We start from the raw sequence: 27,207 nt of genomic DNA on the forward strand, positions 1-27,207 counted from the left end.
CCGTGGCATGTGGGATCTTCCCGGACCAGGGCACGAACCCATGTCCCCTGCATCGGCAGGCGGACTTTCAACCACTGCGCCACCAGGGAAGCCCATGGTCTCTGGCTTCTTATGATGGTATGGACAGGGTTAAGAACATGCACTTTGGAGACAGGCTAAGGTTTTAGTCCAGATTTTGCCATTTACTGTTTGAGTGATCTTAAATTATTGAACCTCTCTACATCTCAGTTTCCTTTGTCATAATGGGGATGCTGATAGAACCTATATTTTAGATTTTTTGTAAGGAATAAGTGAGGTTAATGTATGCAAAAGGCTTAGTACTAGAAAAGGCACATAATATATACTCAGGAAATGTTAGCTAATATATAGAGAAGGCATACTTTTTCAAGAATTCAGAAAAATGATGGTACCAGAAGGGCTTAAAAATGGGCACGAGGACACAGTCTTTTGTGACGTTTTGGCCCCTATGAAAATATTGAATATGTGCAGCTAGTTTGTGAGAGGGACAGAGCGAGCGGTGACAGGGAGAGGGAAGGGGTTGTCATAGCATTCACAAGGCCTGCAGCTGGGGTGGGTAGCCAGTGGTTTAGCAAGGAATGGGCAGGGACTTTGACGTGTGCAAAGTGGCTCCATAGAGAGGAGTGTGAGGTTGTGTGAGGAGAGAAAAGCATATGTGTGGTAGTGGGGGCAGAGAGCTACCGGGGCAGGAGGAGAGCACTGGTGTGTATAGGAGTGTGTTGGGGACCGGGTGGGAGGGCAGGGAGTGGAGTAAGGACTTGCAGACTTCAATCTGGCAATTACATTTGATGGCAAAGGCATTTAGGAGCCATTCAAGCTAGGCGTCTACAAGGAGGGATGATACAAACTAAGGCTCTCCTGTTGGTATAAGACGGATCAGTAGGGTAATGCTCAAATTTATCCACTGAGGTGCCTCTAGGCATAAGAGAATTGCCCTGCCACAATCCTGCAATTTCTTTGAAGTCTTTTTTTTTACTTTACAAATTCAGAGGTTTTTGCATTCCATAATATATTAGCTTCTTTTCATTCTAAAAATTGGTGTTTTTAGTAAAGTTTATGGCTCCAGGGAGATGTGCCATGTTTATCCTATGGCTTCTAGAAGACACTCGCGCTGCCCTCCTTGGATCAGTCCAGGAGCAAGATAATTAGTAAGTAGGGTATTTGGAATGCGAGGGCCAAGGGCCTTTAGGAGGGCTTCACACTCAACAGCCTGCAGGCAGGCAGGCGGGGTCCCTCATTATTCTTCCAGGCCTTGTAGGCCCCAAATCCTTTCTGTAAGGCATCTAGAGAGTTTTTGAAAGCCCACTAACAGTGCTTTAGTGCTTACTACTTCCCCACCTTTTTTTTTTTTCTTCTCTTCCCATGGCCGAAAATACCCAGCCTTTTTCTTACTGCTTTTTTCAAGAAATTTTATTGAGATATAACTTACATACTGTGCAGTTCTCCCATTTAAAGTGTTCAATTCAGTGTTTAGTGTGTTCACAGAGTTGTGCAACCATTACCGCTGTCTAATGTTGGAACATTTTTGTTCCTCCTAAAAGAAACTGTATCCATTATCAGTTATTCCTCATTTTCCTGCTCCCACCCCTGCCACCCCTAGTCCTTGGCAACCATAATCTACTTTCTGTGTATAGGTTTGCCTATTCTATTCACATAAATGGAATCGTATGTTATGTGGTCCTTTGTGACTGACTTCTTTCATTTAGCATGTTTCCAAGGTTCCTAATGTTGTGACATGTATCTGCTTCATTCCTTTCTATGGTTGATCATATTCCATCGTAACACGTTTTACTTATCCATTTGTCAGTTGATGAACATTTGGATTGTTTCCATTTTGTGGCTATTACGAGTAACACTGTGTTTTTGTGTGGACATGTTCTCAGTTTTCTTGGGTAAATACTTTAGGCATAGAATTACTGGGTCATATTGTAATTCTGTGTTTAACTTTTTGAGGAGTTGCCAAACTGTTTTTCACAGTGGTATGCCATTTTGCATTTCCATTAGCAATGTATAAGGGATCTGATTTTTCTACATCCTTGGCAACACTTGTTATTCTTTTGTCTTTTTGATTAGCGCCATCCTATTGGGTGTGATTTGTATTTTCCTGATGGCTCATGATGTTTAGCATCTTTTCATGTGCTTATTGGTCATTTGTGCATATTCTTTGGAGAAATTTTTGTTCAAATCATTTGCCCATTTTTGGTTTGTCTTTTTGTTATCGAGTTGCGAGAGTTCCTTTAATATTCTGAGCGCAATTTTCTTATCAGATACATGATTTGTAAATATTTTCTCCCATACTGTGGGTTGCCTTTCACTTTTTTGATAGTGTCTTTTGAAGCAGAACAGTTTTTCATCTTGATGAAGTCCCATTTATCTCATTTTTTCTTTTATTGAATTGTGCTTTTCTTCCTGCTTTTTTTTTTTAAATTTCCTCCTTTTAAAAAAATATTTATTTATTTGGTTGCACTGGGTCTTAGTTGCGACAGGCGGACTCCTTAGTTGTGGCATGCGAACTCTTAGTTGTGGCATGTGAACTCTTAGTTGTGGCATGCGAACACTTAGTTATGGCATGCATGTGGGATCTAGTTCCCTGACCGGGGATGGAACCCGGGCTGCCTGCAATGAGAGCACGGAGTCTTAACCACTGTGCTACCAGGGAAGTCCCTCTTCCTGCTTTATAATCCCAAGCTATTCTGTGGAATGTTGGGATAGGAACAAGAGAACCTGGGTTTTAGTCACTTTTACCACTAATGAACTGATTGACAGTGCGCAAGTCATTGTCTGTTTGCCCTGCTTACACCACTCTGTCGTCCACAAAAGAGATCTTTTTCTAAAAACTCCATGCTGATCATGTCACTTCCCTCTTCAGAAATGTCTGTCTGTTTTGTATTGTCCATAAAGGATAAAATCTAAATACTTAAGTTTGACATTTAAAGCTGGCCCTCTGTTTCTTTAGCACAACCTTTCTAGACATGCCGAGTATCTCACCAATGTTTAAACCTATGCTGAATATCTCACCTATGTCGTACTCTTTTCCTACTTCATGACTCTCTGCTTGTGCTTTTTTTCTTGACTAAGAAATCTTTCCCCATCTCCTGTTCCTCTTTATGTAGTAAACTCCCTACTTAGTCTTTCAACATCTAGGGCAAATATTCATTGTTGTGCCCATGTGGTGCCTGGTACATAGTACATGCTTAATAAGTAATTGTTGAATGAATGAACCACTATATTTTCTTGAAAGCCTTGCCAGGCTTTTTATACAAAATTGTTAGTTCCTATTTTGGATTTCTAGAGTATATGCTTTTTTATGTCTGTGATAATACTCCCACACAGTTTTGTAATTTGTTTGTAATATTTTTCTCTTCCACCCAGTGATACCTTGGGAAGCAGGTGATATGTCCATTATGTTCCCAGCTAAGTTTCTGGCATGTGCAGCAGGATAGTATAAGGTGATCAGTAAATGTTGCCTGTGAATGGATGAGTTTCTCTGGGGAACTCTGTAAATTAAAGAGGGGATATAGATTGTTGATTCTCAGCCTTCAGAAACCAGGTTAGAGAAAGATTATAAAGCGGATGTAAAAGGATGTGAGGAGTTAAATCCTCAGCAAAAGATATTCCGTCAAACTTTGACAGAGACTGTTTGGAGACAGGCTGACTCCACGGACACAGCCTCCCTTGCCTGGTCTTTTGAGAGTGGGGAAAGATTTGGGGGAGAGAGTGAATGGAAAGAGTGTGTGAGGAGGTGGTTATAATTACGGTTGCATAGTCCCCACTGTTTATGTGGATTTCCTCAATTTTAAAGTAGTTACTACTGAGTTTAATTATCTTTTTAACCTTAGGGATGTAAAGCTGTTTTTGGCATCTTTAGAAACTTCCTTGGGAGTAACCAGATTACGTGATCCTGCTAATGCTATAATAAGATCTTTTCCAGCTCTAAGATTTCATGGTTCAAGACTTTGTCTTACCCATGAAATATTTCTTGATTACTTTAGTCCTCAATGATCTCTGTCTTCTTCTTTTTTTTGCGGTACGCGGACCTCTCACTGTTGTGGCCTCTCCTGTTGCGGAGCGCAGGCTCCAGACGTGCAGGCTCAGTGGCCATGGTTCTTGCCAAGAAAACACGAGGGCTGTTTGGTGAAATCAGAACTTTGAAGTTTATAATGTATACAATGTGTCTGGGTCTCCCAAGTGGCTACCCAGGTAGTGTGATAGGAATAATCCATACCTGTAGCTGATTTTTCATTTGGAAGAAAAAAAAAATTTGGAAGTAGCTCATACTCCCTGGCTGTTTACCCAGATTTCATTTCTGAGTAATGAACTTATGTTTTCAAATTTGGGACTCAGGACCCTGGCATGTGATTTTGGTGCTGCATGCTAAATCAGAACTTCAAAGAGTTTTTCTGTTTTGTTTTGTTTTTAAAAACAGGGCGATGCCCTTCCTAGTAAAGCAGAATTTTTTTGTTTGTTTGAGTCGATTGGGGTTTTTCCAAATGTTTTCCCTTGCAATCTGCTATTAATAAGGGCTTTCAAGGCACTCATACAATTCTCACAGTTTCATTATACCTAAGAAGAGAGAGACTATTTATGATTGTCATATCATTTGCAAATATTTTCTCCTATTCTGTAGGTTGTCCTTTTGATTTGTTGATGGTTTCCTTTGCTTTGCAAAATCTCTTAAGCTTAATTAGGTTCCATTTGTTTATTTTGGCTTTTGTTTCCTTTGCCTTAGGAGACAGATCCAAAGAAATCTTGCTATGTTTTATGTTAAAGGGTGTTCTGCCTATGTTTTCTTCTAGGAGTTGTATGAATTCCAGTCTTACATTTAGGTGTTTAATCTATTTTGAGTTTATTTTTGTATATGGTATAAGAAAATATTCTAATTTAATTTTTTTACATGTAGCTGTTCAGTTTTCCCAGCACTGGTTATTGAAGAGACTGTCTTTTCCGCATTGTATATTCTTGCCTCCTTTCTCATAGATTGACCACAAATGTGTGGGTTTATCTCTGGGTCCTCTGTTCTGTTCCCTTGATCTATGTGTCTGTTTTTGTGCCAGTACCATAATGTTTTGATTACTGTAGCTTTGTAGTATAGTCTGAAGTCAAGGAGTGTGATACCTTCAGCTCTGCTCTTTCTCAAGATTGCTTTGGCTATTTGGGCTCTTTTGTGTTTCCATACTGCTTTCATATTTTCACCTTACTACTAGCTTTGTATGTGATTGATTTACTACCTTTACTGTGTTTTTGCCTTTACCAGTGAGCTTTTTCCTTTTATAATCTTCACGTTCTAGTTGTGGCCTTTTCTTTTTTGCTTAGAGAAGTCCCTTTAACGTTTCTTATAAAGCTGGTTTGGTGGTGCTGAACTCTTTCAGCTTTTGCTTGTATGTAAAACTTTTGATCTCTCCATCAAATCTGAATGAAATTTTTTGGTTGTAAATTTTTACCTTTCATCATTTTACATATATCATGCCACTCCCTTCTGGCCTGCAGAGTTTCTGCTGAAAAGTCAGCTGATAGCCTTCTGGAAGTTCCCTTGTACATAACTTGTTGTTTTTCCCTTGCTGCTTTTAATATTCTCTTTATCTTTATTTTTTGCCATTTTAATTACAGTGTGTCTTGGTGTGGTCCCCTTTGGATTGATCTGTTTTTTGTGACTCTGTGCTTCCTGAGCCTGAATGTCTGTTTCCTTTCCCAGGTTAGGGAAGTTTTCAGCTATTGTGTCTTCAAATACGTTCTCTGCCCCTTTCTCTCTCTCTTCTCTTTCTGGGACCCCTGTAATGCGAGTGTTAGTACACTTGATGTTATCTCAGAGGTCTCTTAAACTGTCCTGGTTTCTTTTTATTCTTTTTTCTTTTTTCTGTTCAGCTTCAGTGATTTCCACTGCTCTGTCTTCCAGCTTGCTGATTCATTCGTCTGTATCATTTAATCTACTGTTGATTCCTTCTAGTTTCTTAAAAAAATTTTCAGTTACTGTATTCTTCATCTCTGGTTCTTCTTTATATTTTCTAACTCTTTTTTAAAAACTTCTAACATCTCACTCTGCTCATCCATTCTTCTTCCAAGTTCTTTGATTATCTTTACCATCATTACCTTGAACTCTTTACTGGGTAGGTTGCCTATCTCCACTTCAATTTGCTCTTCTTTTGGGGTTTTATCTTGTTCCTTCATTTGCAGCATATTCCTCTGTCACCTCATTTTCCCATTTTGCTGTTTTTATTTCTATGTGTCTGGTAGGTTGATTATGTTTCTTTTTTTTTTTTTTTGATTATGTTTCTTCACCTTAGAGAAGTGGTCTTTTGTAGGAGATGTCCTATGCGTGCCAGCACCCCACTTCCCTCTAGTCACCAGGGCTATATGCTCTAGGAGTGCCCCTATGTAGGCTGCATGGGTCCTTCTGTTGTGGTGGACTGACTGCTATGGGCAATCTGGTAGGTGTGGCTGGCCCCCAGTCCAGTTGGTTGCCAGACCTTGCCTTGTGTGGAGGCTGCTGGCCACTGGTTGGCAAGGCCAGGTCATGAGGTAGCTGTCTACGGAACCCCGGGGGGGGGTCCCACAGCTAATGCTGGCTCACTGGTAGGCAGAACAGGGTTCTGGAGTGAGTGGTTACAGGACCAGTGTTCCCGGATCTAGTGTAGGCCTGCTGGTGGATGGGGCCAGTTCTTGTCATGGCTGCTTGTGGGTTTCGGGGTGTTCCAAAGCTGGTGCTGGCCTGCTGGTGAGTGGGGCTGGATCCTGGGGTGACTGGCTGAGGAATTTAAGGTATTTCAGAGCTGGTGTTTACCTGCTGGTGGGTGGGGCCGGGTTCTGGGGTCTCTGGCTGCAGGGCCTTGGGGCTTCCAAAGCTGGTATCAGCCCACTAGTGGGTGTGGCTGCTGGCTGATGGGCCCAAGGTGTCCCAGAGCTGGTGTTGGTCTGCTGGTGGACAGGACCAGGGCCCTGGGGATCCTAGGGCTTTTGTCAGCCTGCTGGCATGTTGCATGGGTCCTGATATGTCAGTCTGTGGGGCTGCGGTGGTCCTGGGGCTGGTGCCTGCCCACTGGTAGGTGAGGTTGGTCCTAGTCTAGTGCTGACCTTCTAGTAGGTGGAGCCAGGTCCCAGAGTCTCTGACTGTAAGCCTGGGGGTCCCGGAATTGGTGTGTTGCTGGTGGGCGGGGCTGAGGCCCAGTGAGTCTTGGGGTTGGTACCTGCCCACTGGTGGTGGGGCCAGGCCCAGGGGTTCCTGGGGCTGATGCCTGCTCACTGGTGGGTGGAGCTGCGTCCTGGGCCCTCTGGTGAACAGGGCCCTGTCCTGGGGTAGCTGTGGTTTCAGGGGGTTTTAAGGCAGCCTGCCTGCTCATGGGTGGGGCTGTGTCCCTGCGCATCTAGTTGCTTGGCCTGAGACTTCCCAGTACTGGTGCTGACAGTCTGATAGGCGGGTCCAGATCCCCAGTGCTAATAAGCTAGAGGGAGGATTCCAAAATGTCGCTTGCCGACACCAGTGTCCACATGGTTGAACAAGCTCCCAATAATGGTTGCTGCCAGGGTTTGATGTCCCCAGGGGGAGCTCCAGTTGCCTCCTGCATCTCTGGGAGATTCTCCAAGATCAGCAGGTGGCTTTGACCCAGGCTCCTTTCAAATGACTGCCTCTGCCCTGGGTCCCAGAGCATGTGAGATTTTGTATGTGCTTTTTAAGAGTGGAGTCTCTTATTTCCCACAGCCCTCTGGTTCTTGTGAAAGTCAGTCCCACTGGTATTCAAAGCCGGACGTTCTGGGGGCTTGTCTGCTGCAGGATCCCCGGAGCTGGGGAGCCCGATGTGGGGCTCAGACCTGTTGCTGCTTGTGCAGAACCTCTGTAATTGTAATTATCCTCCTGCTTGTGAATTGCCCACTCAAGGGTATGGGTTCAGACTATATGGGTTCTGACTATACCACAACCCTGCCCCTCCTACCCATCTCATTGTGGTTCTTTCTTTGTATCTTCAGTTGTAGAAGATCTTTTCTGCTAGATTCTGGTCTTTCTTATCAATAGTTGCTCTGTAAGTAGTTGCCATTTTGGTGTACTTGTGGGAGGAGGTGAGCTCAGGATCTTCCTGCTCTGCCATCTTGCCCAAGCTCCTTGAGTATGTAATTCTTGATGTATGGGGTGTACTGCTTATTGGACCATTCCCATATATTGGGCTGCCTTACCAGCATACCTTTCAGGGCTCCCACGTACAGCTTTGCAGATTTTACACTCACTGCATAATGTACAACCTTTTAATATAAAAAATTGTCCATTCTCTCGTTAAGATTTTCAGTTCCTTGGAAGTAGGAATAATCTTAGATTTTTATGTTCTCCATAGCACCCAGTTAATTGTTTATATTCAGCTTATTTCTTCTAATATTTTTATCAATTTCATATAACAAATATGGTGGTACTATTTTATCTTTTATTTAGGAAAGAACTGTACTAACAGAAATGATTTAAGATTAGTCACAGAGTCTTAAATTTGATGAAAGTTCTTTTTTAATTTTTAGAGTTCTTTTGCCACCAGTGCTTCATTTCCATTATAATTTAGCATGTGATGAGTAATGTTTTAATAACCATTAAAATTAAAGTACTATTGATTGAATATTATCTTTTGGAATATACAGCTGCTAAAGGAGATTTTGACCTAACAATTCCAGTTAGAAGCCTTGAGCTAAGTTTTTCTGAACCTCCCCCCACCACCCTCCAAATGTACAGATTGTTCCTCTGTGAATAGTTGAATGTGTTTTTTGGTCTTCTTCTGAAAAAGAAAAAAGGAAACTTTTTCAAAGTTATAAAAGTCATGCATATATCATTATAGAAAATACAGATGAACATTATAGAAGGACATAAAAATAATCACCTATTCTCAGCTCCAGAGATGATTACCATTTCAAACATTTTGTTGTATGTTCTTCAGGCTTTTTGGAGGGGAGGGGGTGACTCTGTGTATGGGCTCATGGTCTTGAAAATAATTCTGAATTTATTTATTTACTTATTTTAAAATTTATTTATTTTTACTTATTTATTTTTGGCTGCGTTGGGTCTTTGTTACTGTGCACAGGCTTTCTCTAGTTGTGACGAGCGGGGGCTACTCTTTGTTGCGGTGCGCGGGCTTCTCATTGCGGTGGCTTCTCCTGTTGCGGAGCACGGGATCTAGGTGCGTGAACTTCAGTAGTTGTGGCACGTGGGCTCAGTGGTTGTGGCTCACGGGCTGTAGAGCGCAGGCTCAGTAGTTGTGGCGAATGGGCTTTGTTGCTCCACGGCATATGGGATCTTCCTGGACCAGGGCTCAAACCCGTGTCCCCTGCATTGGCAGGCGGATTCTTAACCACTGCGCCTCCAGGGAAGCCCCTGAATTTATTTTTAAATTAACCCTACATTTTTTTGGGAAGGGCTAATTCTATCTTATCCACGACTGTGAGTAATTTATATTAATTTGCCTTTTTTATCAAGTTACATCAAGTAATTGACTTAGCTAAATAGTAGTATATCTCTTGGTTAGATCAGTGCTTGTTGAGCAACAAGACTGAAATATAAAGAACATAAAGCAGTGCTACTAGAATATTAGGTCGTATGTCCTCTGCTTCATTCGACTACCCATTTTGGGAACCACTGACTTTTTTTTAATATTGGAAACTGAGCCGGAACATTTTTGCTTGTAGTTTGAGGAAGGAGAGTACTCATGCTCAGCTTCTCTGCATTTTGGAGTATGATGATTTATGACATAATGTGTACATTTCTCCAGTTCCGTTCTCACCCTTCCGTCTTCCTGGCAGAAGGAATCCAGATAACTGCTGACTAATGCCAATACAAAGATTTCTTGTATTCATAGAGGGAGTATGGGGGAGTGGAAGAGAACAGGCCTTGGTGATTTGCTGCTTTCTACCTGTGTATGACCCTTGGCAAGAACTTAACCCTTTTGAGTCATAGTTAACTCATCCATTAGAGTCCTTGCTCCAGTGGTCATCTCTGCTGTTATCCTGGCTGTCTTTCCTCACCTTACGTTTCATTTGGTTCTCATGGCAGGTGAGGGAGTGAGGAGGATGGGTGTTATCATCCTCATAATTTAGATAAGGGAAGTTGCAGGTGGTAGGAGGCAGTCCCAGCACCTCATGCCTCTAGCTCTGGTACCTTCTACTTTATGCTGTGTTGATGCTTCCATTAAAGACAACAACAACAACAACAACAACAAACCCAGAACTTAAAATAATTTTAGATTTAAAGTTGCAAAAACAGAGAATTCAAATTGCTTCCCTAATAGTAGCAATTTACATAACTGTCATCTCCATTTTTTTCTACTGAATATGGTTCAGTTTTGAATATATTTCACCACCATCTTTTCTTTTTTAAACAGCTTTATTGAGGTAAACAGTTGGCCCTCCCTATCCTCAGGTTCCAAATCTGCGGATTCAACCAACCGTGGATTGAAAATATTCAGGAAACAAAAATTTCAGGATGCTCCAAAACGCACAACTTGAATTTACTTCATGCTAGCAACTATTTACATAGCATTTACATTGTATTTACAACTATTTACATAGCCATTTACATTACATATTATAAGTAATCTAGAAATGATTTGAAGTTATAAGGGACAATGTGCATAGGTTATATGCAAATACTATGCCATATATGCAAATACTATGCCATTTTACATAAGGGACTTAAGCACCTTAGGATTTTGGTATGTGGGTGGGGTATGTGTCCTAAAACCAATTCCCTGAGGATACTGTGGGATGACTATTATATGCATACCATACAGTTTACCCGTTTAAAGTATACAGTTCACTAGTTATTTAGTATATTCACAGATTTGTGTAACTATCACCACAGAATAATTTTAGAACATTTTTTAAAAAAATTATTTATTTATTTATTTTGGGCTGTGTTGGGTCTTTGTTGCTGAGCGCGGGCTTTCTCTAGTTGCGGTTAGCGGGGGCTACTCTTCGTTGCGATGCGCAGGCTTCTCATTGTGGTGGCTTCTCTTGTGGTGGAGCACGGGCACTAGGCACGCAGGCTTCAGTAGCTGTGGCACATGGGCTCAAGAGTGCAGGCTCAGTAGCTGCGGCGCATGGGCTTAGTTGCTCCGCGGCATGTGGGATCTTCCTGGACCAGGGCTCGAACTCGTGTCCCTGCATTGGCAGGCGGATTCTTAACCACTGTGCCACCAGGGAAGTCCCTAGAACATTTTTATTACCTCAAAAAATAACCCTATATCCATTAGCAGTCACTGTCCATTCCTTTCTCTACCCCTTCCCCCAGCCCCGGGCAACCACTAATCTACTTTCTGTCTCTCTAGATTTGTCTAGATATTCTGGGCATTTCATGTAAATTTTCCACCATCTTTGTGTCTTGTTAGCATTTCCTATACAGACTCTAGAGCTACACTTTCTGAGTTTAAATCCCTTACTAGCATCTGACCGTGAGCTCATCATTTAATTTGTCTCTGCCTTGTTTTTTTAGTTTGTAAACTGTAAGATAATGATAGTACCTACGTATGGGGTTTTTTGATATTTATTTATTTGGTTGTGCCGGGTCTTCGTTGTGGCAGGCGGGCTCTTTGTTGCATCTTGCCAGCTCCTTAGTTGCGGCAGGCGGGCTCCTTAGTTGTGGCATGTGAACTCTTAGTTGCGGCATGCATGTGGGATCTAGTTCCCTGACCAGGCATCGAACCTGGGCTGCCTGTGTTGGGAGCGTGGAGTCTTAACTACTGTGCCACCAGGGAAGTCCCCCCGACATGTGGGGTTTTAAAAATTAAATGAGTTAACATGTGGAAGGCACTTAAAATTGTATCTGTCCCCAATAAGTACTCTGTAAATTTTAGCTGTTGTTATTGTGCTACGACCTGTCATATTTCTGATTAATTCATTTTGAAGTTTCTTTATTAGTATTTATTGTTTCTGTGTTGTTAACAGCTAACCTTAAAGTTTATAAAAATTATTCAGGTCAGTTTTAGTATTGTGTCCTAACTCCAGAGTTTAGAATTTAGTCATTGTAAACTGTTTCCTGTCACAGAGACTTAGTTGGTTTAAAAAAAAAAAAAAAAAAAGCCTGCAGCATTTGGCAGTATAATTATGCATCTTCATTTGGCACCTTGATGTGTTTATTTGAATGGGAGATGATGCACCCATCTGATTTAGTTAAAGTAAAGTAAATCTAGGTCATTGGTTTCTGAAAACCAAATTGGACTTCGTTAAAGTAAATTTGTTTCTTGAAAAGTTGCATTTGAAACTGGTTTTTTGGACACATTTGTTTTTCATATGTTCTTATAAGAAAAACTCCCAGTGCCCAAAAAACATATCCACCACCACCACTTCCATAGATGGGTAGACTCTGAGGCTCAATTTAAATGATCTGCAGGATAGTAAAATGAAGTGTGAGAAAGTCTGTTTAAAGTAGTTATCGTTGTCAAGATAATTTTCAATATAAATGCAAATCAGATCTAGATTAGGCCATGTGAGAGGGATTGTGAAATACCAGATAAGACACTAGAGATGCTGCACTAGGAACCAGAAGTTCTGGGACTACGACTTGCTATCAGTTGTCAGCTGAGCAAACTGGAGCATGCCACTTATGTACTTGAGTTTTCTCATCTGTAAAATGAGACAGTGGGTCCAGGATAGATGGTCTCTTGGGACTCATCCAGAGCAAAAATTCTTTGGTTTATTTCTCATTTGCAGTAAACAAGATACTACCAAACATCGATCAATTCTCTGTGCATTAGTAAGGGAAGGATAGGGCGGAGAAGTCACTATATCTGTGTTTTTATTGCTCTTTCCCCCATTCTTATCATTACTACCACAGCTGTTCTAGTTTCATGGTGAGGTGGCTGTTTTATAATTTGTATTTATGCATTTCTGCCATGTGTATTTGTCTCTTTCACAAGCAGCTCTGACTTGTGATACCTTCAAAGTCTTATTAAGATTATAGTTACAGATGGTCTGGCGGGGCAGTGTAGCTCAGGACTAAAATCAACCTTCCCTTGGTGGTGGTAGAAATGGAAGCTGCCTTGTCCTGTGTTCCAGGGTGTCCTGAAGCCTTTTTATGAGTAATTGCATTTCTTAAAAATTGCCTATGAAGTAGATGCTTGTATGTAAATGATTTTTGTGACTAATTTTGATTTTAAATTTGGAATTGTAGTTTTAGAGGGAAAAAGCATATTCATACCTAACACAATAAATTGTCACTTCAGATTCCAAATACTTACTGTAGAGATCTATACTCTTTGTAACTAGGCAGTTTTCTATTTCATATTCCCTGCCAGTGGTTCCCAACTGTGGGCTTTAAAAGATGAGCGATATGTAGTTATTGTAAGGGGTTCAGTCATCTATGCAAACCCCTAAGCTGCTGACTAAATAAATAGGCCTCGGGCATAAATGTACTAGTGTTTTTCAGATGTATATAGGTGCTTGTGATTAATAAAGCACAAGTTTTTTAAAAAACATGTACTGAATTCAGAAAAATCTTTTGTCCTTGTATTTTCTTTAATGATATTAATGATACAATCACTAGCATGTAGAGATCCACAGACACTTAAAACCCTTCCAAAGGTTCATGTACGTAAGCTTGAAAAACATTCTTGTCTAAAACCATGTCAAGAAGGTAGTGAAATGGTCAGCTGAACCCACCTGATATAGATTTGTTGAGAAACATGTATATATTAAGTTGTTTCTGTTTTAAGTAAAACTTAATTTAAGCAAGCTTTTGCCTTTTCACTTAATAAAACCCACATTATTTCTCTCTTTAATGGATTTAGGGCATTTGGTCTCAAGACAAAAAGTCAAACATTCAAATAGCCCCTCAAGACTTGGTTGATCCTAACTAAAAAAAGCTATCTAACTTATAAGGGAAAGATATTAACTTCATTTCTAAGATGATTATTTTGTTGACTGAATTGGTATCATGCTTAAAATAAGACATTAGCTATAGAAACTGAATTCAATTATTGCCAAAGGTTCACTAAATGTATTATCTTCTCCTAGGTGAATAAGGAAATGAGATTTATTGATATTTGTGACAAAAGAAATATGAACAATAGAGATGTGATACGAGGTGTTGCCACTAAAATGAGTGTGTTTCTGGCCATGAAAGGAGCAGTGTTCTATGACAGCTTGCAGCAAGCAGTGAGTTACTTTCCAGTTTCTGGGTAAACTTTGAGCAGCCTCATGTGTTTCTATCCAGTTACTTACCCTGTACTCTGTTAGTTACCTTTGGAGAGTGAAGGGCTATGGTTTATCTAGAGATGGTGCTTGTCAAGAAAGAAAAGGATTGTGACCTTTTGATGTGGACTCAAGTTTTATGAAATCCCATGGAGCCAGTCTTCAGATCCAGGGTTCTAATTGAATAAAGACCTTCAAGGTTCTTTTGTCATATTGTTCTTTAAATGGAAAGGAAATAGTATCACACTCATACTTATGCATCTCTGTGTAAAATATTTAGAAATGGTATCGTATGGATGTAGTATATTTGTGATAAATGCCGGAATAAAGGTTAAAATGTCTTGGAAAAATGGGAAAGCTTAAGCAGGAGGAAATACAGTTTATTTTTATAATTTGGAATATTCCATTTAAAAGCAGTTAAACTGGTTAGAACTGAGGTAGAGGGAGGGGTGCTAGGATGGTTTAAAGGCCATAGCTATTACGGTGAGTGCCTGACATTTTGTTTTGAACTGTGTCTTCTCGTTTATTGTAGAACCAGAAATTTTCTACTGTGCACCCAGAGAAAATAGTTTGTTATTTAAGTCTAGAATTGAGGTTTTAATTTTTATTAATCATCAGGTCTGTCAGTCCTTCACACGTTTGACTTTGGTTATTCATTGGAGATTTAAGTAGGAAAGGAAAAGCCACATCATTAAGTATTGATCATTTAGATCAATAAATTGAAAAAGACAATTAGAATCAAATTTAAATTTGACCGCCTAAGATCAGAGTCTGCTAAATTAAACAATAAAACATTTATTAAACTTTCATAAAAATTAAAAAAAATTCTGCTAAATTAAACTACTTCTTTCTGGATATGTTCTTAATTGTCAACTGGTTATGGTTCAGGAGGGCAGCTTGATGAGGTTTCTTACCTCTTTGAAGCTGGTTTGGCCAATTGAATTAAGCCTATATGACTTGCTTTGAAGGCATAACAATGTCAGCATAATGTTGGTGAACAAACAGTGGACACCAGTACATCCCAGTGTGTGATATAGAATTATCCACAAAGCTTGATTTATCAAAGAAGTGACACACAGAAAAAAACAGTTTTTAGGCCTTAAATTTGAAAAATGAAGATAGCCCAAGTCTAATTTTAAGTCTGTGTCTTGAAAATTACTGTTAATGGCTTAAAAAAGGACACACTTGTCGAAAAAATGAAAACAAGTTGGTGTATATTCTTTCAGATTTTTTTCTTTGTCTGCATCTACACAAATATATACATGTTTATTTTTACAAACATGAGACCATACTCTTTCTCTCTCTCTATATATATATTTCTTTGTACATTTATTTTCCACTTAACAGTTTGTCTTATTGTTGTTTTTAAAGAAAAATAGGTATACAGTCTTCCAAGGTGTGAATATATAGTAGTTTATTTAAAACTATTTTCTTATTGACATTTGAAGTATTTCTAATTTGTTGCTGTTGTAAACAGTGCTATGGGAACTGCTTAATGCATACCTCTCCTCGTGCAGAGGTGAGCACATCTGTAGGATAGATTCCTAGAAGTGGAATTTTGAGTAAAAAAGTTTGGTAGATGCTGCCAAATTGCTTTGTAAGTAGCAATTTACATTCCTAGAAGGGTATCTGAGAATACCTGTTTTCCTACAGTTCCTGGATGTTCTTAGTCCTGTTAATTTTTTGGTAATTATATGGGTCACAAAGTGGTACCTTATTTATTTATTTTTAAAAATACTTGGAGACTTTTTTTCCCTCTTGTTTCTTTTTTTTTAATTTAATTAATTAATTTATTTTTGGCTGCTTTGGGTCTTCGTTGCTGTGCACAGGCTTTCTCTAGTTGTGGCGAGTGGGGGCTGCTCTTCGTTGGTGGCTTCTCTTGTTGTGGAGCACAGGCTCTAGGCATACAGGCTTCAGTAGTTGTGGCATGCGGGCTCAGTAGTTGTGGCTTGCAGGCTCTAGAGTGCAGGCTCAGTAGTTGTGGTGCACGGGCTTAGTTGCTCCACGGCATGTGGGATCTTCCCGGACCAGGGCTTGAACCCGTGTCCCCTGCATTGGCAGGCATATTCTTAACCACTGCGCCATCAGGGAAGCCCTCCCTCATTTCTTTTATTTATCTATTTATCTATCTACTTATTTATTTATTTTTGGCTGCTTTGGGTCTTCATTACTGTGCACGGGCTTTCTCTAGTTGTGGCGAGCGGAGGCTACTCTTTGTTGTGGCACGCGGGCTTCTCATTGCAGTGGCTTCTCTTGTTGCGGAGCATGGGCTCTAGGCGTGCGGGCTTCAGTAGTTGTGGCACGTGGGTTCAGTAGCTGTGGCTCACGGGCTCTAGAGCGCAGGCTCAGTAGTTGTGGCACATGGGCTTAGTTGCTCCGTGGCATGTGGGATCTTCCCAGAACAGGGCTCAAACCCACAGGCAGATTCTTTTTTTTTTTTTGCGGTACGCGGGCCTCTCACTGTTGCGGCCTCTCTGTTGCGGAGCACAGGCTCCGGATGCGCAGGCTCAGCGGCCATGGCTCACGGGCCCAGCCGCTCCGCGGCATGTGGGATCTTCCCAGACTGGGGCATGAACCCGTGTCCCCTGCATCGGCAGGCGGACTCTCAACCACTGTGCCACCAGGGAAGCCCCACAGGCAGATTCTTAACCACAGCACCACCAGGGAAGTCCGTGGTACCTTATTTTTATTTAAAACTATAGTAGAAAAAATAACAATCTGAGTTTAGGTGTTGGAACATCATGTTTTCTGAATAATTATTGTTGGTTAATCTAATAAAGAAAAATGTTTACAAACTAAATTAGTTACTGAGGCAGGAAGCTTCACTTACACTGTAGTTGAAGAACCTTGTGTCATGTGAAGCTCGGCTGGTTCCGATCCCTAGAGTACTTCATTAAGTTGTTATCCTTCATGTTTGGTCATATCTGAAACTTCGTCAGAAGTATTTCTTACGAGGTACACGAGACCAGCTGTTTGAGTACAACTTAAAACCCTACGTACAGAGAAAGCTGCCTTTGATATGGCGGCTACTGCAGCTTTTTCCAGGTGCTTTTGCTCTCTACCAGTGATTCTTGGCCAGGGACATTTTTTGTCTCCCAGGGGACGTTTGACAATGTCTGGAGACCTATTTGGTTGTCACAGCTCGTGGTGGGGGTGTGTGGGAAGGAGATTACTACGGTATCTAGTGGGGAGAGAGGCCACGGATGCTGCTAAGTGTCCTACAATTCACAGAACATCGCCCTCAATAAAGAATTCTCTGGCCCCAAGTACCAATAGTGTGAGATTGAGAAACCCAGCTCTACACAAAGAAGTTAGGATGTTTAGCCTTAACAACTATTTGATTCCTTTTCTTAAACTGTACCCCCACTTCTTGCAGCTTCATGCCAGGTCTATCTTTAATATGTCAGGATTCCTTACTTAGAGTGACTGGCTGGCGGGTGACTCTATGGCTACCCTTAGCTACCTTTGGGGACTTTGTTAGAATTTCTAGCTTCTTCCTGTTTTGTTCAGACGTAGAGACAGGCAGAGTTAAGTAGAGCTTGACAACATAAAGCCTGGTATAAAGAGTCGACTTCTGAGTTCTAGTGAGGACTCTGGTAATTTCTGCCTTGGAATTGGCTATTATTATTTTGCTATTATTTTCCACTCAAATGGAGAAGTAAAACAAATACTCCCCCTCCCCAAACAAAAGAACAAAACCCCAAAACCCAACCAAACAAAAAACTCCCAACAAACAAAAACAAAACACCTGGTGAACAAGGAGAGCCTAAAGTAATTATCTTTATCTCACATTTCAAGTTTGTACTTGACTTGGGCTAGCATAAAAGAAAACTAACTGGTATGACTGTCCTGAGGACATTTCCAGTGAAGAGGCTGGGAGAGTCCAAAAGAATGTTTTGAGTCATCAGATCCTTTTAAAATGCCAGATTCTTTCTGTGGGGTTAATTTAAACCTGTTGTGACCCTTTAAAAAATCTTCACAAGAGGCCTCAGAGTCGTAACAACATGGAATACTGCTTGTTTAGTGGAAGTCTTTCTAAAGGGCACCTTTATATTTGGCCACATTTCTTACATTATTAACCATCACGTAAGAGAAAAACAGATGGGAATTTTGGGGTCCTCAACAGGAAAGAACAGTTGCTTAGGGTAGAGATTCTCATGAAGTACATTTCCTTTTGAATAAGAAGGAAGCTCTCCCATTGGGAAATAAGGTATATTCTTCTTTCTTCCTTTTCCCTGACAGTTTAGGTTTAGACTAAGTGTATGAAGTGTCTATCAAGGTGTAAAAATTCAGTGTGCTGTTTATTTAAGGTTTGCCTGCAATTCTTGTTCAGAGGTAGTAAGCTGTAAGTCAGGTTACTGAAGAACAGAGAATGGTTGGGTTTCTTTTGTGACCACAGAGTAGAAAGGTTCTGGGCTATTCCAGGTCCAAGGGAATGGGGAAAGTTTTCCCCTTTGTTTTTTGTTGTATCAATTTGTCTCTTTTTCTTTTGCTGCAGTTAGTTAAGTGCTTCCCCCCTCAAAATAGGATGCAAACCTCAAAGTGAGCCACATACATAATTTAAAATTTTCTAGTAGCCAGATTTTAAAAAAAGGAAAAAGAAACAGGTGAAATCAATTTTAATAATGTTTTCTTTAACTCGTTATCTAAAATACTATTTTAATATGTAGCTGTTATAAAAATGAGTTATTTCTTTCTTCATACTCAGTCTCTGAAATCTCATGTGTATTTTATATTTATAGCACACCTCACTTAGGACTAGTCATATTTCAAATGCTCAATAGCTACATGTGGGCTACCATATTGGACTGAACAGTTTTTTTTTAAAACTGAAGTATGATTGACAAATAAAAGTTATATGCATAATTAAAGTGTACAATGTGCTATTTTGATACATGTGTGCATTGTGAAATTACCAGTCAGGCTAATTAACATATTCATCACCTCACATAGTTACTGGTTTTGTGTGTATGTGTGAGTGTGTGTGTGTGTGTGTGTGTGTGTGTGTGTGTGTGAGAGAGAGAGAGAGAGAGAGAGAGAGAGAGAGATGAGAACACTTGAGATCTATTCTTTTAGAAAATTTCAGGCATACACTATTATTAACTGTAGTCACTATATTACTTATATTAGACCTCCAGGAACTTACTCATCTTATAGCTGGAAGTTTGTTCTCTTTGACCAACATCTCGCCATTTTTTCCACCCCCTGGACAGCACAGTTTTAGTTGATCTGTTTCAACTCTGTAAGAATTTTTATTACTTATTAGTTACAGGGCATTCAGACAAAGGCAGTCATATACTAACACATATAATTTAAGAAAAAAAACGTAACCACTCTTGTTTAGGATACTCCAAATGTGTCTGTCATGTTTCAGCATTGTAGTTGATGGCATAAATTGGCCTGGCTTTCACTGTGTTTGCGGCTGTGCAGTTTTCCTGTGACGGGTAGTCTTTAAAACCAGTTGTAAAGCTGAGAAAAGCGTCATCTAAGGAAAAAATGGCTTCTACTTGAATTAAATTTTAATGTACTGTGATAGAAACATTCTAAACCTCAGTGTCCTCAGGAACTTGTTGATAATTAAAATTAAGAATTTTGGTATTTGGTAACCAGCATTGAGTGTGGTACTATAGTACAAATCCATAAAGAAGAAAATGGATTCTGCCTTTATTAAGACTTTACAAATTGAAGATAGGACTCAGTTGGACTTAAACTTACACTTCTGTAAATGAACTCTGAGTTTTGAGACATATAATTTGTCCTGGATAAGGGTATGTGAAAGGCAGTGGCCCTTTAAAAGTGAATCAACAATATTTTATGCTCATCTTTTACTTTCCGAATACTCTACAGTGAGCTTGTTCTATTTTTATAATCAGAAACAGCCCCCCCCGCAAAAAAGGGGAAAAAAACCTAGAAGGGAAAAGAAGTACAAAAACAAAAAACCAAAACCACCAGTAGTACACAAAAGTGAGGAGGTTTGAAGACCTGGTTCTAATCCTGGTTTTGTTGTTAATCATCTATATCATTTGGGGCAAGTCAGTTAACGTCTTTGAGTCTTTATTTCTTCACCTGTAAAACCAGAAATTAAGTTGATTAGCTTCTTTAAAAGGAATATGTAGCCTGAAGAGAGTCTTGAGAATTCCTTCTGAAGTCATACACTGAATGAATGTTTATTAAGTGCCTCCTAAGTGCCATGCAGTGTCCTTTAGCTCTGAAGAATTTGGAAAACATTGTCCTAAGTAGTAGTGGTGATGGTTGAGATGGGAGTAGAAAGGAGGAATGAAGGACAAAAATGAGGACAAATAATAGAAAAAAAGTGAGTATGTACATAGTATTGTATAAATTTAAAAGTACTTTTTTGTTTAGTATCTCATTTAACACCATTTAATGTTTTGGAGACATGGGAGAATATACGGAAGTAGTTGGGACCGTGTAAAAGGTAAATAAATAAGAGGAAATTATTAAGAAAACCTTGAGTACTATAATAAAGCAGTATTTGGAATAATCTGAGAAAAGAATATTTTGACTGAATCTGAGAGAAGAATTAAGAAAAAATGATTGTGTTGAGCTGACAAGTGTGAGGATGGAACCCTGAAATTAAGTGTTGTTGAGTTTTAGAAATAACAGGAAGGGTTCTTTGGGATAGTAAATATAGAGAGAGTATACAGTTGAGTTTATTACTGAGTTTAAAGAGTTTTGAAAGCTGAATGACCAACTGGTGAAGTAGAAAGGATTAAAATTACAAATTTGTTAAGACCCTCAAAACATAGTCCTCCCAGGTTCATATAGTAGTCTCTGAAATGCTTTTCAGAAACCACTCGATTGATTTCAGAAACCACTCGATTGATTTCTATATCCTTGGCACCGACCCTGTCCACTTATCCACATTTAACCACTGTGCTTCCCTTCTGCTTTTTTTTCAAATTAATTAATTAATTTTTTAAAGTTTGTTTATTTATTTATGGCTGTGTTGGGTCTTCGTTGCTGTGAGCGGGCTTTCTCTAGTTGTGGCGAGCAGGGGCTACTCTTGGTTACGGTGCGTGGGCTTCTCATTACGGTGGTTTCTCGTTGTGGAACACGGGCTCTAGGTGCGCGGGCTTCAGTAGTTGTGGCACACGGGCTCAGTAGTTGTGGCTCGCGGGCTCTAGAGCTCAGGCTCAGTAGTTGTGGCGCACGGGCTTAGTTGCTCTGTGACCTGTAGGATCTTTCCGGACCAGTGCTTGAACCCGTGTCCCCTGCATTGGTAGGTGGATTCTTTAGCACTGCGCCACCAGGGAAGTCCCCCTTCTGATTTTTAACCATTTTCAAGCCCCTTTTCTTCTTCAAATGACTAAGCTGAAAAAGAAAATCATCTGTTGCTCTGGAGAAAGACCAGACATTTGAGAGAGGCAGGATAAATGGTTTTAATTGTTTAATTATTTTAATTCCAAGTCTGATTTCCTTGTGGAATATATCACTTTTCTCTTATTTTAAAATTTCGTAACAACTTGAGCTAATATTTATTTTCACTTTCAAGTCATATATTTAGTTGGTGGCATTATGGAAACTGAGGCAATGTGTTAAAATACTTAGGATACTGGTTTTGTATTACTTTTCTGAATGAATAACTTGCTTCTCAAAGAGCCGGGGTACCCGTGCAGCTTTGTGGGTAGCTGTATCTAAAATAAATTATTGGCTACAGAAACACGTGGGTTTCAGACAGCTTAGCTCTATTCATGTTATGTGTTAGTCTCATAGGGGCTACAGGGTACAAATATAATTAAATATAATTCCAAGAGGGCAGATATTATTTTGTCCTGTAATCTAGTTGAGTGCAGTAAGAGAGGTACAAGCAAGGGGGCCCTGAAGTTCAAAGGAGGGGAAAGATCACATCAGGTTGAGGGAATCACCAGGAATGGCTTCATGACAGAACATTGTGAAAGTGACATTTGCGGATGCATGGAGATAGAGCCTGGAGGGGGAAGGGGCCAGAACAGGGAGAGTGAAGACTTGCTGGGGGTCTTTTAACTGAAACACAGGTAACAATTTGAATGGGGCTTGGAGTTTATATGGGATGATGGGGAAGGAGGAGGCGGGAAAGCAGAGGAGGGATAGGAAAGAAAATGGGAGGGGAAGGAAATGGTGGAGCATGGTAGATCTCATGATTTTTCCAGTTTTCTACTCTGTTATATCCCACATGATGGTGTTGGTAAACAGTTTGTGATGAGAATTTACAGTGTGTAACTTAGTATGTACATCTCAAAATAATGTTGGCAAAATGTAAAATACTGGCATGTATACATAATAGATCTTTCTGTTTGAGAGAGAGAGAGGAGAGAGGGAAACGCGGAAGAGTGTGTCTTTTGGATTTGTTAGAGAACCTCTCATTTGTGCAAATGTTTCCACTTACAAGCATCATGGAAAGAAAATTGCTTCATGGTGAAAATGTTAAAGAATGTGTGTGTGTGTGAGAAAGAGATTGGAGGAGTCGGAAGTTAGGAGAGGATGAGGGGGAGAAAGGTGAGGAGGAGAGGAGAGAAGTAAAAAGAGCGGGTGCGGAGCGTAGCTAGTACTAAATGTAAAGTGCACACATTTTTTAAATTTTTTTCTTTCCTTGCGGTACGCGGGCCTCTCACCACTGCAGCCTCTCCCGTTGCGGAGCACAGGCTCCGGACGCGCAGGCCCAGCGGCCAGGGCCCACGGGCTCAGCCGCTTCGCGGCACGCGGGACCCTCCCGGACCGGGGCATGAACCCGTGTTCCCTGCATCGGCAGGCGGACTCTCAACCACTGCGCCACAAGGGAAGCCCAAGATGACACATTTTTTAGAGGAAATGCCTTTGGGAGGATTCTCCACCACAAAAGTTTGTCAGTATACACACAGATTGCAAATTAATTACAAGTTATATGTTACTAAAAATGGAAACAACTGTAGCCTTTTTTTTCTACCTTAAAAAAATAAAAAAAGGTAAGAAACATGGAAGAGAGCATTCACATTTCATAGTTCCTCTTGTTGAACTATGTGTGTAAAACGTATTTTTTTTTTTTTTTTTTTTTGCGGTACGTGGGCCCCTCACCGCTGTGGCTTCTCCCGTTGTAGAGCACAGGCTTCGGACACGCAGGCCCAGTGGCCACGGCCCACGGGCCCAGCCGCTCTGCGGCATAGGGGATCCTCCCGGAGCGGGGCACGAACCCGCATCCCCTGCATCGGCAGGCGGACTCCCAACCACTGCGCCACCAGGGAAGTCCTAAGAAGTATGTTTTTACTTGAATACCGTAGCAGTACCAGCTCTTCTGTGAGTCAGAGAGATAGCAGGCCAAAACCCTACAAAAGGAATTGATGCTTCTTTTGGACAGAACATTTACTTTTGTGAAAACAAATCATGTGAAAAGGCTATTTAAAGACGAGAATGGTTGAGTTTGGATATAATAATGGCTTTAAGAGAAAGATTTTCCCCCCCTTCTCTTGAAGCGCTGAAAAGTAGTTTTTAAAATAAGAGGTGGGGTTCCATTGTCCCTTCCTACAGGAGTGTTGTCAGGAGTGCTCCCTCTGAGGAGAGATGAGCAAAGCTGCCCAGTTTGCTGCGGGCAGCTCTGCTTTGCTTCCTTGGTCTCCTGCAAATTTAAAAGAATTTGTTGGCTTATCTGTTTTCATTGTAAATTATTGAAGTATTAGGCCATAAAAGTTGAACTTCACTGTGCCCTGGTAGTGTTTTTAAACTTCTTGTGTCTTTGACTAGCCTGAGAATACTCTGAAGGACTCAGCAAATATACTTGGCCTAGATTTAGAACCTTGTTGTGTCTGGCTTTCCTGATCTTTTGAGTATGCCTCATTCTTAAGAAGTTGCTTTTTGCTTTGGGGTAATTGAGGGTGTTTGAGACAGTGTGTGCTTAGGACAAATGAAAAAAATGTTAAGAGTAGTGTTGTTGCGGGCTACTTCTTTCTGAAAAAGGAAATGATTAGAAGTCGTTGGTGCTGTCTTTATAATTGATATAATCGTGTGTGTGTGTGTGTGTGTGTGTGTGTGTGTGTGTGTGTGTTTGAGAGAGAGAGAGAGGGAGGGGGAGGGGGAGGGGGAGGGGGAGGGGGAGGGAAAGGAAGGGAGGGAGGGGGAGAGGGAGGGGGGGCGGAGAAAGAGAGAGAGAGAGAGAGAGAGATCCATTCTGATGCCTTCAGCTGCCCCTCCCAGGCTAGAATTTTCCCTAATCCAGATCTGCATTTCTAGCTACTCTGTGGTCCCTTTCACAGGTACTTCACATTGAGCATGCCCCAAATCTCTCTAGGGTCTCTTCTGAGTTTCCCCATTTTAGGAAGTGGCACCTTCATCTCCATTGTGGGCCTCACTGCATCTATTTGGGCTCCGACGCTTCTACTTCTAGCTGCTCAGTAGATGTTTGAGTCTGTCCTGTCCTCTCCTTTCCCCATCCTGCCTCTGCTCTTTCATTTCTTGCCTGGTCCCATGTGAAGCTACGTTTCAGAGCTGCCTCTATGAGCTTTCTGTAGCACAGCTCGGTGGTAGAAAGCCCCCCTGCCCCAGAAGATGGAACTCCCCTGCTCTGACCCCTGCCTGCCTCTCTGGGTTGCCTCTTCGCCATCACGTACACTAGGCTTCGTCCCGGGAGGCCGCCTGCTCCCAGCGCTCTGGGCTGTTGCTTCTCTCTGGGCCGTGGCACATGCTGTTCTCTGGGCAAGGGGAGCCTGTTGTCCTCTTGTGCTTCTGGCCACCTTCTCTTGCTCTCTCAAAAACTGGCTCAGGGGCTTCCCTTGGTGGTGCAGTGGTTGGGAGTCCGCCTGCCGAAACAGGGGACAAGGGTTCGTGCCCCGGTCCGGGAAGATCCCACATGCCACTTGGAGCGGCTGGGCCCGTAAGCCATGGTTGCTGAGCCTGCGCGTCCGGAGCCTGTGCTCCGCAATGGGAGAGGCCACAACAGTGAGAGGCCCGCGTACCGCAAAAAAAAACAAAAAAACAAAAAAAAATTGGCTCAGATGTTCCTCCTCTGGGAGGCAGAATTAAGTGCCTCCTCCTCCTTCCCTCTGAGCCTTGATCAAATCTCATGTAGTATCTATCACATTGACGTCATAATTAGGTAAATGTCTGTCTTGGCCACAAGTCTGTGAGCTCACCCTACTTAAAACTGTAACCACGCCACCCTCCCCATTCCTCTTTTCCTTGCTTTCTTTTTCTTTTTCTTATTGCACTTATCCCCTTTTAGCATACTAGCTAATGTTCTTATTTATAATAGTATCTGTGCCCGCTGCTAGAACATAAACCCCACCAGGGCGGGGCTCTTCATCTCTTTTGTTCACTGCCGTATCATCAGTGCATAGAGCAGTGTCTGATACACAGAAAATACTCAAGAAATATGTGTTGAAGGAAATATGTCGGGGCCCAGCTCACAACAGGCATTGGATACGTTAAACTGTTGATGAATAGTTTATTCTGTTATACTTGTCAGGAGGTGTATGCCTGTGTCGTTGTCTGGTACGTAGAAGTAACTATAATTAAATACTTTTTAGGATTTTTATGCATTCAAGTAAATTTGCTCTCTTGTAAAAAGCTGGCTTACTCTCTATTAGTTTCAGATGTCCTAGCTGGTGAGATGTGTTTCGTGCCAATTTATATTTACCCCTGTTTCTTATATAAGCCAAAACTCAACAACTAAGAAAATATTTCACCAAAACTCATGCTTTCAGAATACCCTCTATATAGAGTCCAAAATCACACATACCCCATGGCAACAGTTTTCAAACATTTTTAGTTATATAAACCTGATAGAATTTTGTAGAACATTGAATTTTTGAATTGATTCTGACATTTATCTTGTATGTTTAGATAATTACATAGTGTGTAATTTCCAGGATATTATAAATATTGACATTTAGAGAATGTCAGAAAGAGAAGTTGGATGATGGGTACATGGGGGTTTATTATATTGTTTTTCCTTTTGAATATATTTTAATACAAAACAAAAAGTAAAGCAAGACAAAGCATGTGTATTCTGGTGTGAGACCACTGTCCTTTGATGCTACTAATACCATTAGCCTTAGTGCTGTTAACAAAGTAAGGCATTCTCTTAGGTTGAACCAAATGAAATTGCCTATGTTTCATATAGGCCTAGGACCACTTTTGACTTATAAAAATGATAGTTTTATATAATTCAACATAACAATATTTGATCGTATGTATTGTTCCCTCCATACCACTTTCATTTCACTAATTGGAACAGAGCTTGATGGCTCAGGGAGAGTTTTTTTTCAGGGTCTTTAATCCTTATAGACAATTTTTTTTAGTTAAAATTTGTCAAAAAGATTCTCAATTTGCTGTCAGTATGGTGTTAGGTGCTATATAGCTTGAGTTAAACATGTAGCCTTGTCTTACCTCTATGTACCAATTACTTAAGTTACGTTTTGTTCAGGTCTTTATTCCTAAGTGTGGGCAAACAAATGGGTCAGTTCATTTAGTGAGGTGTTAAGTGAACAGAAGAGAATGTTCGGGGCCAGACAGATGGAGCTGTCACCTGAATAGTACCTGACAAGTTGACTTTAGAGAGAAATTAATCTCCTAAAGAGCTCAGAGTGTGTGTCTCTGTGTTTTTGTCTTTGTTGTGAAGTATGGGAATAACAGACTGGAGATAGATACTGTTCTTAATGTTTTCTTTAGCCAGAAGGAGATTGGGATCTAGAGAAGGTAAGTGATTTAGTGTGCTATCATGGTAAATCAGGGATAGAGTCCGCTTCTCATGGATTCACAGTGTTGTATGCTCCATACCCTAGACTAGTTGTACTCAGAGTATGCTGCGTTAGCCAGCTTGGTCGTTGTCACCCAAGAGTTTCCTGGCTCTCTAGTTAAATGTGTTACTTTTATGCTTTTTAACTTAATAGAGGATAAATACTAAGCATTTAATATTTAAGCATTTAATGCATTTTTTTTTTTTTTGCCTAGTTAGGTATCATATGGCACAAGTTACAACAAAACTCTGGCTTTTGTGATATATAGATTCAGACTCTGAATTTTCTTTTCTTTTTTTTTTCTTTTTGGCCACACCACACGGCATGTGGGATCCTAGTT

The 27,207-nt window shown here is 40.8% G+C and overlaps 1 protein-coding gene across 4 annotated transcripts in view; it reads left to right on the forward strand.

Moving 5' to 3' along the window:
• Positions 1–27,207, forward strand: part of PPP2R5E (protein phosphatase 2 regulatory subunit B'epsilon) — a 153,549-nt gene that overhangs the window by 24,739 nt on the left and 101,603 nt on the right. The window contains exon 1 of one of the 4 annotated variants that reach the window (XM_060004437.1): positions 13,618–14,127. The exons of 2 other annotated variants lie outside the window; for them this stretch is intronic. The gene's annotated coding sequence lies outside the window, so the exon portion shown is untranslated. Of the gene's footprint in view, positions 1–13,617; positions 14,128–19,047; positions 20,477–27,207 lie in introns of those variants that run through there. One more of the 4 variants, XM_060004436.1, reaches the window with a different exon arrangement.

This window comes from Delphinus delphis, chromosome 2 (assembly GCF_949987515.2).
Source record: "Delphinus delphis chromosome 2, mDelDel1.2, whole genome shotgun sequence".
Taxonomy (NCBI): domain Eukaryota; kingdom Metazoa; phylum Chordata; class Mammalia; order Artiodactyla; family Delphinidae; genus Delphinus; species Delphinus delphis.